This window comes from Tamandua tetradactyla, chromosome 10 (assembly GCF_023851605.1).
Source record: "Tamandua tetradactyla isolate mTamTet1 chromosome 10, mTamTet1.pri, whole genome shotgun sequence".
NCBI lineage: Eukaryota > Metazoa > Chordata > Mammalia > Pilosa > Myrmecophagidae > Tamandua > Tamandua tetradactyla.
The window spans coordinates 6,580,067-6,597,258 of record NC_135336.1 but is presented as its reverse complement, the minus strand read 5'-3'; the positions used below and the strand labels follow the sequence as shown (position 1 = coordinate 6,597,258).

The following is a 17,192-nucleotide window of genomic DNA, read 5'->3' as shown; positions in this document are numbered from 1 at the left end:
GGACTGAATATAAAAACTCAGAAATGGACATTACAACACTACCTAACTGTAATACAATTATGTTAAAACACTGAATGAAGCTGAATGTGAGAATGATAGAGGGAGGAGGGCTGGGGGCATAAATGAAATCACAAAGAAAGATAGATGATAAAGATTGAAATGGTATAATCTAGGAATGCCTAGAGTGTATAATAATAATGACTAATGTACAAATTTAAAATGTTTTGCATGAGGAAGAACAAAGGAATGTCATTACTGTGAGTGCTGAAAATAGATGGTAATTAATATTTTAAAATTTCAACTTATGTGTGAGACTAAAGCAAAAAATGTTTATTTGGTACAATATTTATATTTTGACTAGTGCATCTCCTATTACAATGTATGTAGATAGTTGGTTGAACAACATAAGTACATGGAACCTTGGGTAGGACATGAGATTTTGTTGGTTTGTCCAGAGTGAAGCCCCAATGAATCCCAGAGTGATTTGATCAGTGAGTGGAAAAGTATTTGCAAAGTCCCCTTCAGAGAATGGTGAGAATGGGGGAAAATTCAACCTCCCCAAGTTGAATTATTGATATTCTCACAAGCACTGTGGACAACCAAAGCTATAGGCTGAGCCCCCAGTCTTGGGGGTTGTTCCCATGAAAGTTAACCCCACAAAAGATAGGTCAAGCCTACTTAAAATTACACCTAAGAGTCACCCCCAAGAGAACCTCTTTTGTTGCTCAGATGTGGCCTCTGTCAACAGCCAATACAACAAGCAAATGCACCACTGTCACCCTGTCTACATGGGACATGACTCCCAGGGCTGTGGACCTTCCTGACAATGTGGGACAGAAATCCTATAATGAGCTGAGACTCAGCATCAAGGGATTGAGAAAAACCCTAGAATGAGCTGAGACCCAGCATCAAGGGATTAAGAAAACCTTCTCGACCAAAAGGGGGAAGAGTGAAAGGAGACAAAGTGTCAAGGGCTGAGAGATTCCAAACAGAGTTGAGAAGTTATCCTGGAGGTTATTCTTACGCATTAAGTAGATATCACCTTGTTATCCAAGATGTAATGGAGAGGCTGGAAGGAATTGCCTGAAAATATAGAGTTGTGTTCCAGTAGCCATGTTTCTTGATGATGATTGTATAATGATATAGCTTTTACAATGTTACTGTGTGATTGTGAAAACCTTTTGTCTGATGCTCCTTTTATCTACCTTGTCAACAGAACAGTAGAACATATGGAATAAAAATAAATAATAGAGGGAACAAATGTTAAAACAAATTTAGTTTGAAATGCTAGTGATCAGTGAAAGGGATGGGTAAGGGGTATGGTATGTAATTTTTTTTTCTTTTTCTGTTTTTGTTTTATTTTTCTGTTGCCTTTTTATTTCTTTTTCTGAATTGATGCAAATGTTCTAAGAAATGATCATGATGATGAATATGCAACTATGTGATGATATTGTGAATTACCAATTCTATACATAGAACAGAATGAGCGTATATTAAGGATGTTTATGTTTCTTGTAATTTTTTTAATTAATAAAAAATTATTTAAAAATTACAATTAATAAGGTAAAAAAAAATAGAAAAAAATTAAAAAGCTCCATATAGGCAGGGCAAGAAACAGAAAAACAAGAACTGAAAAATTCTCATCAGAAAAACAAAACCTATGATGGAGTTCTAGAATAAGCTGAAATGAAGTGTCAAAGAACAGATAAAGAATAAAGCCATACAGCCAGAAAAGTCTATGTAAAAGAGTGAAAACAATCTCCAGAGTAAACTAATTGAGGAAATCAAATGCCTAGACCCAGTAAAAAATGAGTCACACTAGGAAAATTGAACATCTCACCCAGCCAAAGGAACAAGCCAACAATTCAAATGAGATGCAGGAGTTGAAGCAACTAATTCATGTTCAAACAGACATGGAAAATCTCATCAAAAATCAAATCAATGAGTTGGGGGAGGATATAAAGAAGGCATTCAGAGAACAAAAAGAAATTGAAAGTTGGAAAAAACAAATCACAGAACTTCTGGGAATGAAAGTCACTGTAGAAGAGATTTTAAAAAAAACCCAAAACAATGGAAACCTACAATGATAGATTTGAAGAAGCAGAAGAAAGGATTAGTGAACTGGAGCACCAGACATCTGAAATCCAACACAGAAAAGAAAATATAGGGAAAAGAATGGAAAAATTTGAGCAAAGTCTCAAGGAATTGAATAATGACGGAAGTGCATGAATATACATGTTGTGGGTGTCCCAGAAGGAGAAGAGAAAGGAAAAGGAAGAGAAAGACTAATGGAGAAAATCATCACTGAACATTTTCCATCTTTTATGAAAGACATAAAATTACAGATAGATCCAAGAAGTTCAGCATACCTCAAACAGAATAGATCCAAATAGACATACTCCAAGACACTTATTAATCAAACTGTCAGATGTCAAAGAGAAAGGGAGAATTTTGAAAGCAGCAAGAGGAAAGCAATCCATCTCATAAAAGGGAAGCCCAATAAGACTGTTTGTGGATTTCTCAGCAGAAACCGTGGAGGTGAGAAGGCAGTGGTACAATATAGTTACGATTCTAAAAGAGAAAAACTGCCAACCAATAATTCTATATGTAACAAAATTCTCCTTCAAAAATGGAGGGGAAAGTAAAACATTTTCAGACAAACAATCATTGAGAGAATTTGTGACCCAGAGACTGGCTCTACAAGAAATACTAAAGGGAATAATACAGGCAGGTAGGAAAAAGCAGGAGAGAGAGGTATGGAGAAGAATGCAGAAATGAAGATTATCAGCAAAGGTAAAAAGAGAAAAAAAAATAGATATGACATATAAAATCCAAAGGCAAGATGGTAGAAGAAAGTACTGCCTTTACAGTAAGAACACTAAATGTTAATGGATTAAAATCCCCAATCAAAAGATATAGACTGGCAGACTGGATTAAATACAGGACTTATCTATATGCTGTCTACAGGAGACTCATTTTAGACCCAAGGACAAAAATAGGTTGAAAGTGACAAGTTTGGAAAAGATATTTTATGCAAACAGCAATCAGAAAAGATCAGGACCTGTTGTACTAATATCTGACAAATTAGACTTCAAATGTAAAACAATTAAAAGAGACAAAGAAGGACACCATGTATTAATAAAAGGAATAATTCAACAGGAAGACATAACAATCATAAATATTTATGCACCAAGCCAGAGTGCTCCAAAATATGAGTCAGACACTGAAAACACTGAACAGAAAAATAGACACCTCATCTCCAACTACCTACATGATAGTTGGAGACTTCAATTCCCCTCTCTCATCAATGAATAGAACATCTAGATAGAGGATCAATAAAGAAACAGATAATTTGAATAATACAGTAAATGAACTAGACTTAACAGACATTTACAGGTCATTACACCCCACAAAAGCAAGACGCACCTTTTTTCTCAAGTGTTCATGGATTATTCTCAAGGCTAGAACACATGTTAGGTCATAAAGCAAGTCCCAATAAATTTTAAAAGTTTGAAATAATTCAAAACACTCTTTCAGATCATAAAGGAATGAAGTTGGACTCAATAACAAGCAAAGGGCCAGAAAATTCACAAGTATATAGAAGCTAAACAATAGACTCTTAAACAACCAATGGGTCAATGAAGAAATTACAAGAGAAATCAGTAAATGTCTTGAGGCAAATGAAAATAAAAACACAACAGATCAAAATTTATGGGATGCAGCAATGGCAGTGCTAAGAGGGAAATTTATTGCCTTAAATGCCTACATCAAAAAAAGAAGGAAGAGCAAAAATCAAGGAATCAACTGTTCATTTGAAAGAACTAAAGAAAGAACAGTAGACTAACCCTAAAGCAAACAAACAGAAAGAAATAACAATGATTAAAGCAGAAATAAAAGAAATTGAAAGCAGGAAAACAATCAAGAAAATCAACAAAACCTGAAGTTGTTTCTCTGAGAAAATCAATAAAATTGATGGACACTTAGCAAGGTTGATAAAAAAAAAGAGATAATAAATAAATAAATAAAATGAGAAATGGAAAAGGAGGTATAACCCTTGATCCCGCAGAAATAAAGGAGGTAATGAGAGGATATTATGAGTAGCTATATGCTAATAAACTAGGCAATGTAAATGAAATGGACAACTTCCTAGAAAGGAATGAACAACCATATTGACTCAAGAAGAAATAGATGATTTCAACAAACCAATTACAAGTGAAGAGATTGATGAGTCATCAAGAAGTTCCCAGAAAAGAAAAGTCCAGGTCCAGATAGCTTCATATGTGAATTCTACCAAGTATTCAAGGAAGAATTAGCACCAATCCTGCTTGAATTCTTCAAACAAACTGAAAAGAAGGGAAGGCTACCTAACTCATTCTATGAAGCCAACATTACCTTCATACCGAAGACAGAGAAAGATACTAAAAGAAAAGAAAATTACAGAACATTCTCTCTAATGAATATAGATGCAAAAATCCTCAACAAAGTTCTTACAAATTGAATCCAGCAGCACATTAAAAGAATTATACATCATAACTGAGTGGGATTTATTCTAAGTGTGCAAGGATGATTCAACATAAGAAAATCAATTAACATGATACACAATATCAACAAATCAAAGCAGAAAAAGCATGATTTTGATTGATGCAGAAAAGGCATTTGACAAAATTCAACATACTTTCTTCATGAAAACACTTCAAAGGATAGAAATAGAAGGGAACTTCCTCAATATGATAAAAGGAATATATGAAAAACCCACAGCTAGCATCATCCTCAATGGAGGAAGACTGAAAGCTTTACCCTTAAGATTAGGAATAAGACAAGGATGTCCACTGTCACTATTGTTATTCAACACTGTGTTGGAAGTTCTAAGAACAGCAATTAGATGAGGGAAAGAAAAAATATATATCCAAATAGGAAAGGAAGAAGTAAAACTTTCACTATTTGGAGATAATATGATACTATATGTCAAAAATTCAAAAAAAATCAACAGCAAAGCTACTAGAGCAAATAAATGAGTACAGCAATGTGGCAGGCTACAAGATCAACACTCAAAAATCAGTAGTGTTTCTATACACTAGTAATGAGCAAATGAGGAGGAGATCAAGAAAAAATTCCACTTAAAATTGCAACCAAAATAATACAATATTTAGGAATAAATTCAACTAAGGAAAAAAAACACCTATACACAGAAAACTACAAGAAGTTGCTAAAAGAAATCATGGAAGACCTAAATAAATGGAAAGGCATAGCATGTTCATATTGGAAGAATAAATATAGCATAGATGTCAATTCTATGCAATTGATTTATAGATTCAATGCAATACCAATTTAAATCCCAAAACCTTATTTTGCAGAACTAGAAAAACAAATAACCAAATTTATTAGGATGGGCAGGATGCCTCCAAATAGCTAAAAATATCTTGAGAATGAAAAATGAAATCGGAGGTCTCACACTATCTGAGTTTAAAGCATATTACAAAGCCACAGTGTTCAAAAGAGCATGGTACTGGCATAAAGATAGATATAGTGTCCAATGGAATCAAATAGAGTGTTCAGAAATAGACCCTCTCATCTATGGACAATAGATCTTTGATAAGGCATTCAGGCCAACTTACCTGGGACAGAACAGCCTCTTTAATAAATTTTGCTTGGAGAACTGGATATCCATATGCAAAAGTGTAAAAGGGGATCCATATCTCACATGTTATACAAAAATTAACTCAAAATGGATCAAAGACCTAAACATTAGAGCTAAGACCATTAAACTTTTACAAGAAAATGTAGGTAAATATCTTATAAAGCTTGTAATAGGAGGCAGTTTCCTAGATATTATACCCAAAGTCTGAGCATTGAAAAAATAAATAGATAAACAGGAATGCCTCAAAATTAAACATCTTTCTGCATCAAAGAACTTTGTCAAGAAAGTAAAAAGGCAACCTACACAATGGGAGACAATATTTGGAAACCACATGTCAGATAAGGATATATAAAGAGATTCTTCAACTCAACAACAAAAACACAAACGACCCAGTTTAAAAATGGGCACTTCTCAGAATAAGAAATGCAAATGGCTAAAAGGCACATGAAAAGATGCTCAACTTCACTGGCTAACGGGGCAATGCAAATCAAAACTGCAATGAGATATCATCTGACACCCACTAGAATGGCCATTATAAAAAAAAAAAAACAGAAAATGACAAGTGCTGGAGAGTATGTGGAGAAACACGCACAGTTATCCACTGTTACTGGGAATATAAAATGGTACAGCCACTGTGGAAGGCAGTTTGATGGTTCCTCAGGAAGCTAAGTATAGACTTGCCATAAGAGTCAGCAATTCCATTGCTATTTATCTATTCAGAGGGTATGAGGATAAGTATACAAATGGACATTTGCACACCAATGTTTATAGCAGCAGTATTAACAATTGCCAAGAGATGGAAACAGCCCAAATGTCCACCAACAGATGAGTGACTAAACAAGCTGTGGTATATACATACAATGGACTATTATGCAGCTGTAAGACAGAATAAAGTCATGAAGCATGTAACAACATGGGTGGATCTTGAAGACATTATGCTGAGTGAATATAGCCAGAAACAAAAGGACAAATACTTATTGTTCTCACTGATATGAACTAATATTAATGACTGAACTTGGAGAATTTAAGTTAAAAACACAGGTTATCAGGTGCTAGAAATAGAGTAGAGATTGGGTAATTGGTGCTGAAGGAAAACAGATTATGCAACAGGAATGATTGTAAAAATTCACAAACGGATAGCACAATACTACCTGACTGTAACAGAAACATAAGTACACTGATGAAGCTGAATGTGAGTATTATAGAAGGAGAAAGGCTGGGGGCATATATGAAGCCAGGAGGAAAGATAGATGATAAAAACTGAGATAGTATAATTTAAGAATACCTAGAGTGTACAATATTGGTGATTAAATGTACAGATTAGAAAACTTTTTTGCATAAGGAAGAACAAAGGAATGTCAGTATCTCAGGGTGTTGAAAATAAATAGTATATGGGAAAAGGTACAATCAATGCAAGCTAGGGTCTATAGGTAAAAGTTACATTGTAATATTCTTCCAATGACTGTAACAAAGTTGATATGCCCAAACTAAATGTCAACAGGTGGGGAATTTGGAAAGGGGCATGGATTCTTTATGGGAGAAAAGTAAATGTCTTCAGGTAGAATATTGTGGTGAGGGCTTGTCTATACACTTAGACTGAATTATATAACATGTGAATAAACTATTTAAAAATGAACAGAGAGAAACAAGTGCTAGAGAAAATGTGGAGAGAGATGTACCTATTCACTGTTGGTAGGGAAGTTAGAGGTGCAAGGATTTGGAGGGCAGTGTCATGGTTCCACAGGAGGTTAGGGGTGGGTTGCCATATGATCCTGCAACCCTGATGCTCAGTATATACCTGGAGGAGCTGAGTTTGGGGACAAGAATGGACATTAATACACTGGTATCTCTGGTGGCAGTGTTCATGATCCACAATAAATGGAAGTGGCCAAAGGGTACAACAAATGAAGAATGAAAGGGGGAACTATGGTGTATGCATACAATGCACTACTGAGCAGCCACAAGTAGGAATGAAGTTATGAGGTGTGCAAAAAGATGAATACCTTAAGAGCTATACGTTGAATGAAATGTCAGAAACAAAAAGGCAAATATTATCATGCCTTAATATTATGGGCTAGCTATAATACAAAAATTTGGTGAACTAATATTGAAAGCATGGGATATCAGATTGGGGGGCATATTGTAAAGGGTCCTAGATTGTAAGCTCTTATGAAAGGCATATATATTCAGAAGGTGTAATTGTCAATTCTAAATTCTGAGATACTGAGCTATTTGTATATAGCATGGTCTTTCCCAGAAATTTCAGGTATTTATGTGATACCTGAGACTAAGATTAGATGTCTGAAGCTATGAAAGTCAGCAGTACTCCATACAGGGATTGTTTAAAAAGTTGAAAAAGTGATCAGACATTGAGTAGAGATATGAATGAAGGTGATCTGGATAGGACTAAGGTATATCAGAAAACTGGGTATGGGTTGATATCATCCATATTTTAAAAACTCAACTTCTGTGTGAGACTAAAGTGAGAGATGTTTATTTGGTGCAAAGTTTATATTTTGGGTTCCTAATTTAGCTTGTATGGTTGGCTTAATTGAACACCATAAGTACGTGGAATCTTGAATGGGAGTGGGTGAGGGGGGTGAGGGTGTGTGAAGTGTGGGATCAGTCACCAGTAACAGAGCTGCCCTGGTGAGGGTAGCACACCCAAAGAATGCAGCCTAGCTTACTTCTCAGTCCCCAGCTCCTGTCCATGCACTCCTGCAGGCTCCACACCTGCACACCAGGCTCCAACTTTCTGCCTCTCAGCTCCCAGGCTCCTGAAACTGGAAGAGCTTTTAAAAAGGGAATTTAATAAGTTACAAGTTTGCAGTTCAAAGCCTATGAAAATGATGCCAAACTAAGGCATCAAGGGAAAGATACCTTGATTCAGAAGAGCCAATGAGACTAGAACACCTCTGTCAGCTGGGAATTCATGTGGCTGGCATCTGCTTGTCCCTTGCTCCTGGGCTCTGTTGATTTCAGTCTGTGTTTCTGTAGGGGTTCCTCTCCACTTTGCCACTCCAGGTCTGGCTTTCACCTCTTGGCTTTCTTTGGCTTTCTCCAGGTTCTGGCTTGTTTAACATCTCATGCCAACATCTGCTGGGCTCCAAGCATCTCCAAAAATCTCTGCCTCGGTTGTTCAAGTGTCAGCATCTGTGTCAGCTCTGCTCTGAAGTTTCTGCCAGATCTATCATTTCTGAGGTTTCTCCAAAATGTTTCCCCTTTCAAAGGCTTAGTAAACTAATCAAGATCCACCTGGAATGGTTGGAGTCACATCTCCATCTGTTCAAAGTGTCATGCCCACAATTGGGTGTGCCACATCTCCATGGGGATAATCTAATCAAAAGTTTCCCATCTGCAGAATGGGGGAGGATTCAACCTCCCCAAGTTGAACTCTTGATGTTCTCACAAGCACTGTGGACAACCAAAGCTGTAGGCTGAGCCCCCAGTTTTGGGATTTGTTTGTATGAAACTTAACCCCACAAAGGATAGGTCAAGCTTGCTTAAAATTAGGCCTAAGAGTCACCCCCAAGAGAATCACTTTTGTTGCTCAGATGTGGCCTCTCTCTCCAGCCAACACAACAAGTAAACTCACCACCCTCCCGCCGTCTACATGCGACATGACTCCCAGGGGTGTGGGCCTTCCTGGCAATGTGGGACAGAAATCCTAGAATGAGCTGAGACTCAGCATCAAGGGAATGAGTAAACTTTCTCGACCAAAAGGGGGAAAAGTGAAATGAGACAAAATGTCAATGGCTGAGAGATTCCAAACAGAGTCCAGAGCTTATCCTGGAGGTTATTCTTATGCATTAAGTAGATATCACCTTGTTATTTAAGATGTAATGGAGAGGCTGGAGGGAACTGCCTGAAAATACAGAGCTGTGTTCCAGTGGCCATGTTTCTTGAAGATGATTGTATAATGATATAGCTTTCACAATGTGACTGTGTGATTGTGAAAACCTTGTGTATGATGCTCCTTTTATCTACCTTGTCAACAGAAGAGTAGAACATATGGAATAAAAATAAATAATAGAAGGAACAAATGTTAAAATAAATTTAGTTTAAAATGCTAGTGATCAATGAAAGGGAGGGTTATGGGGTATGATATGTATAATTTTTTTTTCTGTTTTCATATTATTTCTTTTTCTCAATAGATGCAAATGTTCCAAGAAATGATCATGATTATGAATATGCAACTTTGTGATGATATCTTGAATTACTGATTATATACGTAGAATGGAATGATCAAAATAAGAATGTTTACATATATTTGGTGGGGTTTATTTAAAAAAATAAAATAAAATAAATTATTAAAAAAAAAATTCCCACCTACAATTTTGAATCAGCATCAAAGGAAATGGCTGCTCCCACAAGACCGGATCAGGATTGCAACAAGTCTTTTCTGGGATACGTAATAGTTTCAAACTGACATGCTAATGGATCAGATGTTGGAATTATCTGACAATGATTTTAATGCATCTTCCATAAAATGCTTCAACAATAAATTACAATTCTCTTGAAACAAGTTTTAAAAAATAGAAAATCTGAACAAAGAACAGCTGTTATGAAAAAGAACCAAATGGAAAGTATAGAACTGAAAAATGCAATAACAAAAATAACAACTTACTAGATTGATTCAGTAATTGCATGGAGCTGACAGAGGATAGAATTAATTAAATTAAAGACAGATTGACAGAATTTACTCAATCTGAATATTAGAGATAAAATAGACCATAAAATGAACAAAGCCTTGAGAATCTGTGGGACAATGAAAGAAATTGAACAGCTGTGTCAGTAGAGTCCCAAAAAGTCAGAAGAAATAGTGTGAGCCTAAAAAAGTATTTCAAGGAAAATGGCTGAATGCTCCCCAAATTTGGCAAAATACTTAGGTCCATAGATACAAGAGGCTGAGCTAACCCCAAATAGTAAAGTTTCAAAGAAATTCACACTTAAATGCATCATGATTAAAGTTTGGAAAATGAAAAACAAAACAAAAAAATGTATTGAAAGCAACCACAGAAAAATGACAACATATCTACAGATTAAAAATAATTGAAATGGCAGCAGATTTCTAATTAGATACCATGGAGACTAGAAGGTCACAATATTTTTTCAGGTGCTGAATAAAAAGAACTGTTAATTCAGAATCCCTTATACCACAAAATATCCTTCAGGATGAAGGGGAAATCAAGACATTTTCAGATGAAGAAAAAATAAGAAAATTTTTTGCTAGCAGATGTATCCTTAAGGAATGGCTACAAAGTGAGGGAAGATAAAGAGACTGAACTGAAGGTAAGGTTTATATGCTTTGCTCAAAGTGGCAAAACATTGACACTAGTAGGCTGTCATAAGTTATGTACATATATGGTAAGACCTACAATAACCACAATGAAAACAAAGTTGATATATTCAGAAGCATTATATATAAATAAAAATTGAACTCTAAAAAATATTCAAGTGATCCATAGGATAGCAAGAAAAAAAAAGCTCAAAGGAATGAGAAACAGAGGTAAAAAAACAGAAAACAATTAATAAAATGGTAGGTTTCAGCCCTAACATAATTAATAATTATTTTAATGTAAATGGGGGTCTAAATGCACCAATTAAAAGAGGTTAGCAATGTGGATTAACAAAAAGAAAATAAAATAGCCACTACCCAACTATATGCTGTCTACCAGAAACTCAATTCAAGCTTAATGACATAGCTAGAGTGAAAGTAAAAGGGTGAAAGAAAATAATCATGCAAATGTTAATCAAATGAAGTGAAGTGGCTTTATTAATGTCAGATGAAATAGACTTCAGCACAAAGAAATTTACTAGGGACAAAGAGGCAATATACCATGAAGATAAAGAGGCAATATTCCATGAAGATAAAGCAATCCTGAATTAAATGCACCAAAAAAACCAGAGCTACAGCATACAGCAGCAAAATCTGCTAGATCTGAAGGAAAAATAGAGAAATCCACTATTATGATTGGAGACTTATATCCCCCCCTTTCAGCATTTGATAGAACTGCTACTATACATAAAATCAGCAAGGATATAGAAAAACTGAACACTACCATATAACAGCAAGATCCAATTAACATTTATAGAATTCTCTACCCAACAAATAGCAGAATACGCATTCTTTTCAAGCATCTATGGAACATTTACCAAGATAGACCATATACCGAATCATAATGAAATATTAATAAATTTAAAACAATTGAGGTCATACAGAATATATTCTGTGATGACAATGGCATCAAGCTAGAAGTTAATTACAGAAAGACAACATAAAGATATCCAATCACTTGGAAAGTAAGCAATAAGCTTTTTTTAATTGGAGAAGTTGTATATTTACAGAAAAATCATGCAGAAAATACAGAATTTCCTTATATCCCCCATCATTGACTCCTTTTATTAGAGCAACACACTCCTGAATAACACATAGGCCAAATATAACTCTCAAATGAAATTTAATATATAGAGAATTAAATAAAAATAAAAACAGAGCATATCAAAATGTGTGGTATAGAATTAAAAGAGTCTGAAAGGGAAGATTTTTTTTGAGAAGGATAGAAATCCCTTTTAATTATTGTAATGCTGTTTTATTTTCAGTCACATTGCAAAAACTATAGCATTATACAATCATCTTCAAGAAACATGGCTACCGGAACACAGATCTATATTTTCAGGCACTTCCCTCCAGCCTCTCCAATATACCTTAGCTAAAAAGGTGATATCTATATAAAGCATAAAAATAACCTCCAGGATAACCTCTCAACTCTATTTGAAATCTCTCAGCCATTGACACTTTATTTTGTCTCATTTCTCTCTTCCCCCTTTTGGTCGAGAAGGTTTTTTTCAATTCCTTGATGCTGAGTCCCAGCTCATTCTAGGATTTCTGTCCCACATTGTCAGGAAGGTCCACACCCCCGGGAGTCACGTCCCACAGAGAGGGCTTTGTTGTGTTGACTGAGAGAGAGAGGTCACATCTGAGCAACAAAAGAGGTTCTCTGGGGGTGACTCTTAGTCTAATTTTAAGTAGGCTTAACCTATCCTTTCTGGGGATAAGTTTCATATGAACAAACCCCAAGACTGGGGGCTTGGCCTGTTGCTTTGGTTGTCCCCACTGTTTATGAAAATATTAAGAATTCTCCACATGGGGAAGTTGAATTTTTCCCCTTTCTTGCCATTCCCCTAAGGTTGAGTTTGCAAATACTTTTTAATTCACTGTTCAAGTCACTCTGGGATTTATAGAAGCATCACTCTGGACATTACTATTGTCAGACTTTTAAAGCACTTTTTGTGTAACATGTTAAACTATTTTAGCACTTCACTTTTATAAGGTGAAAGAAAAATCCTTTGTATGTTTTAAGTATGAGAAGACTTATTTTTTGAAAGAAAGGATGACAAAGTTAACATAGACATTAACGAACATATTATTCTGATATGATATAAAATTGTTATCTTTTAGGCAAAGTGCTCAAGTGATTAAGAAAAGTTTTTTTTACAACTTTTCATAAGAGCATTTTAGCAGAGAGCAGCATTGACTAAGACAGAAAAAACTCATTTTTATAAATTCTCTATCACTTCTTTTAGTCCGCAGACTACAAACAAAACTTACTTTTTAAATTTTCACAACTTTTCACATCCATTCAGCACTTTAGTCAGTAATGACTACAAAATTCACTTTTTCAAATTTTTTTAACCTTTTATACCCATTTAGGATCTGTACTCAGCAATGACTTAAAAAAGTCACTTTCTTAAACCATCTAAGTCTTTCTCTATGAGAGAGAAATTTAAAACAATTGAGGTCATTTGTTTTAAAACAATTTAGTACAAAAGTACTAAATGCTTACATAGGAAAACATCTATAAGATCTCAAATCAACAATCTAAGCTTCTCAAGAAACTAGAAAAAAGAACAAAATATATAACAAGTGGAAGGAAGGAAACAATAAATATAAGAAAAGAAATCAATGAAATTGAAAACAGGAAAATAATATAGAAAATTAATGGAATGAAAACACATGTTGTTTGAGAAAAATCAACTAAATTTCTACTAGCAAAACTGATAAAGAGAAGACACAAATCACTAATATCAGGAATGAAACAGGGATATCACAACAGATCCTGCAGCAATTAACAGGATTATAAGAAAATATTACAGGCATCTTTACACTCATAAATTTGACAACTTAGAAGAAATGGACCAATTCCTTATAAACCACAAACTACCAAATTTTAGCCAAGTTGAAACAGGTAACCAGATTAGCATAACTATTAAAGAGATTGAATTGATAATTAAAAATTCCTGAGAAATATATCTAGGCCCAGATGGTTTCACTGGAAAATTTTACTAAACAAAGAAGAATTGCACTGTTTTTGTACAATCCCTTCCAGGTAGTAAAAGAGAAGGAAACACTTCCCAACTCATCTTATAAGGGCAGTATTATCCTGATACAAAAGCCAGAAAAGGTAGCATAAAAAGAAAGGAAAAAAGGAAGGAAAGAAGGAAAAAACTGTAGACTAGTATCTCACTTGAACTTAGACCCAAAAATTCTAAACAAAATTTTGGCAAATTTGAATCCAACAAGATAGGAAAAGAATAGTACATAATGACCACATGGTATTTATTCCAGGAATAATTCCAGGCTAGTGCAATATTCAAAAAATTAATCAATGTTATCTACCACATCAACAGCCCAAAGAAGAAAAATCATGTGATCATATCAATTGATGCACAAAAGGCATTTGACAAAATTCATGATAAAAACTCTAGGTATATTAATAGAGGGATTTCCTCAGACTCATAAGAGCAGTTTAAAAAAAATCCCTGTGGCTAAAATCATACTTGATAGTGAAAAATTTAAGGGAAAAACCCTAGAATTGTTAAAATCATTTTGAAAAAGAAAAAGGAAGTGGCAGGAATTGCTCTTCTTGATGTCAAGGTTTGCTATATAGCTACTCAAGACAGTGTTTTATTGGTGGAGAGATAAACATATACATCAAGGGAAAGGAATAGAAAAACAAGAAAGAAATCCACATAAATATGCCACATTAAATTTTGACCAAGTAGCAAAAGCTATTCAAAGGAGGAGGGATAGACTTTTCAATAAATGGCACTGTAGCAATTGGACAGCCATAGGCAAAAAGAATTAACTTCAATCTAAACCTCACATTTTTTGCAAAAATTAACTCAGAATGGATTATGGACATAGATACAAAACATGGAACTATAAAATTTTTAGAAGAAAATACATGAGAAAGTCTTTGGGACTTGGACTACATAAAAGGATTTTAGACTTGACACCAAAAGCATGATTCATAAGAAAAAAAAATGATGTGTTGAACATCATCAAAATAAAAAACTTTGTGTTGCAGAAGTTCCTGTTAAGGGTATAAAAACAAATTTTAGAGTGGAAAAAAATATTTCAATGTGTTTAAGTTTCCCAGCTGCTAAAACAAATACTGCACAATAGGTGTCTTAACAACAGACATTGTTTGGCTCTTGGTTTTAGAGGCTATAAGGCTTGCTTCCTCCCACATTGCTATATTCTGGCTGGCTGGCAGTCCTTGAGGTATCTTGGCTTTTCCATCACAGAACAATGTACATTGTGGCATCTTCTTATTCCTCTGAGTTCCATTGATTTCTAGCCTCTTGCAATTTCCTGTGGCATCTATTTCTTTTTCCAATTTCCTTTGCTCATAAGTACTTAAGCCATATTAGAAAAAGGGCCACCCTTATTCAGTTTGGGAACAGCTTAAGTAATAGTAATTTCGAAGGTCTTATTCACAAATGGGTTCACACCAAAAGAGCCAGGAATTGGGACTTGAGCTTGCCTTTTGTGGGGACATGATTCAATTCCTAACATCACATACCCAACAAAGGACTTGTACTTAGAATATATAAAGAATTCTCAAAACTCAAAGTAAATAAAAACAACCCAATTAGAAAATGGGCAAAACACATGCACAGATATTTCACCAAAGAAGATACACAGATGGAAAGAAGCACATAGTAAGATCATCAGTTATTAGAGAAATGTAATTTAAAACCACAGTGAGATAGCACTAGATACTTATCAGAATTGCTAAAATAAAAAGTAAGTGTTAGGTGGTTCTGGGTTGGGGTCAACAAAGTCTAGTAGCCACGGCTAACCACATCGTGCTCTGCAATGGCACCAAGATGCCCATCCTGGCTCTGGGCACCTGGAAGGTCCCTCCAGGCAAAGTGACAGAGGCTGTGAAGGTAGCTGTTCACATTAAGTACCACCACAGTGACTGCACCCATGTGTACCAGAATGAGAACGAGGTTGGGGTGGCCAACCAGGAGAAGCCCAAGGAGCAGTTGGTGAAGTGCAAGGACATCTTCATCATCAGCAAGCTTTCCTGCACATACCATGAGAAAAGCCTGATGCAAGAAGCCTGCCAGAAGATGCTTAGTACCTCAAGCTGGGCTGTCTAAACCTCTGCCTTATTCACTGACTTATAGGCTTTCAGACCGGACATGAGGGCAGCTAAAGAAGATCTGTTGTATGAACAGCTGATCAAAGCTATTGGCGTTCAACCATCTCTAAATCAAGAGGATCTTAAATAAATCTGACTTAAAATATAAGCCTGTGGTTAACCAGATTGTGTGCATCTATACCTAACTCAGGAGACGTTATCCCAGTACTGTCAGTGTAAACACATCGTGGTGACTCTGGCCCAAGCCTGAGGACCCTTCCCTACTGGAGGTTCTCAGGATCAAAACAGTCGCAACCAAAGCATAATAAAACCACAGCACAGGTGCTGATCTGGTTCCCCATGCCAAGGAATATGGTGGTGATCGCCAAGGTCATGATACCAGAATGGATCATTGAGAACTTTCAGGTCTTTGACTTTGAGCTAATAGTGTGGATATAGTTACCTTACTCAGTTACAACAGAAACTGGAGGGTCTGTGCCATGGTGAGCACTTCCTCCTATAAGGATTACCCCTTCACTACACTACTGAGTTTTGAAGCTTGGATGTCAGTTCTTCTTCAAGTGACCATCTCTCCTATTTTCCCTGCCTCCTCTTATCTTGCAAGTGTTGTGTGACCCAAGCTCCTCAGCAGTACATTAGCAGCCTGATGACTAACCCAACTGGATGGCGGGGTATGAAGAGCAGTATCTGTGGGTTAGAAGTCTTTTTCATTCTTTGCTCCCCTCTTTTTGGGGGGGGGGTGCAACTAGGAAATCAAAGTTGAATACCCCTTTCTGACCAAGGAGAAAAAAATCTATAATGTCAAAATAATGCCACTAACAGTTGGGTTTGGATTGCTTGAAATTGTATTCCTTTCAGCCAAACTTATTCTTGCCTCAAATGAAAAGTGCTTTCGTGAGCCAAAAAAAAAACCCAAATAGTATTAATACCAAATGCTGGTGAGGATACAGTGAAACTGGATTAGTCATACACTGCTGGTGAGAATGGAAAATGGTACAGCTACCCTAGAATATAATTTGGAAGTTTCTTTTAAAACTGAAAATGGACTATCTAACAACCATGTTTTGGAGAAATGAAAACTTAGTTTTATATGGAAA

General features: G+C 35.6%; 1 pseudogene; it reads left to right on the top strand.

Moving 5' to 3' along the window:
• The window catches only part of LOC143648907 (aldo-keto reductase family 1 member B1 pseudogene), a 72,436-nt pseudogene extending 55,727 nt beyond the window's left edge, over positions 1–16,709 (top strand).
• The last annotated feature ends 483 nt before the right edge of the window (positions 16,710–17,192 follow it).